The following is a 918-nucleotide window of genomic DNA, read 5'->3' as shown; positions in this document are numbered from 1 at the left end:
GATCATAAGCTTCTTCCTCAGATGAAGCATCCTTAGTACTGCTTGGTGCATTTTGCATTCCAGACAGACTTTGAGAAATCAAATTGACTTGTTGAGTCAATATTTTATTCTGAGCCAGAATGGCATTCAGAGTGTCAATCTCAAGAACTCCTTTCTTCTGATTTGTCCCATTGTTCACAGGATTTCTTTCAGAAGTATACATGAATTGGTTATTTGCAACCATTTCAATGAGCTCTTGAGCTTCTGTAGGCGTCTTCTTCAGATGAAGAGATCCTCCAGCAGAGCTATCCAAGGACATCTTGGACAGTTCAGAGAGACCATCATAGAAAATACCTATGATGCTCCATTCAGAAAGCATGTCAGATGGACATTTTCTGATTAATTGTTTGTATCTTTCCCAAGCTTCATAGAGGGATTCTCCATCCTTCTGTCTGAAGGTTTGGACTTCCACTCTAAGCTTACTCAATTTTTGAGGTGGAAAGAACTTTGCCAAGAAGGTATTGACTAGCTTTTCCCATGAGTTCAGGCTTTCTTTAGGTTGTGAGTCCAACCATATTCTAGCTCTGTCTCTTACAGCAAAAGGGAATAGCATAAGTCTATAGACCTCAGGGTCTACCCCATTGGTCTTGACAGTGTCACAGATTTGCAAGAATTCAGCTAAGAACTGATGAGGATCTTCCAATGGAAGTCCATGAAACTTGCAATTCTGTTGCATTAGAGAAACTAATTGAGGCTTAAGCTCAAAATTGTTTGCTCCAATGGCAGGGATAGAGATGCTTCTCCCATAGAAATCAGGAGTAGGTGCAGTAAAGTCACCCAGCACCTTCCTTGCATTGTTGGCATTGTTGTTGTTTTCGGCTGCCATGTGTTCTTCTTTCTTGAAGAATTCGGTCAGGTCCTCTAAAGAGAGTTGTGCTT

At 41.0% G+C, this 918-nt stretch overlaps 1 non-coding gene across 1 annotated transcript; it reads left to right on the top strand.

Moving 5' to 3' along the window:
* The first annotated feature begins 356 nt into the window (after positions 1-356).
* On the top strand, positions 357-460 carry LOC127747127 (small nucleolar RNA R71). Its single transcript, XR_008008931.1, has one exon. It is a non-coding gene; the product is annotated as a small nucleolar RNA R71 (small nucleolar RNA).
* The last annotated feature ends 458 nt before the right edge of the window (positions 461-918 follow it).

Source organism: Arachis duranensis, chromosome 4 (genome assembly GCF_000817695.3).
Source record: "Arachis duranensis cultivar V14167 chromosome 4, aradu.V14167.gnm2.J7QH, whole genome shotgun sequence".
Lineage (NCBI taxonomy): Eukaryota > Viridiplantae > Streptophyta > Magnoliopsida > Fabales > Fabaceae > Arachis > Arachis duranensis.
The sequence above is the reverse complement of the archived record's forward strand: the minus strand, read 5'-3'. Positions and strand labels throughout refer to the sequence as shown.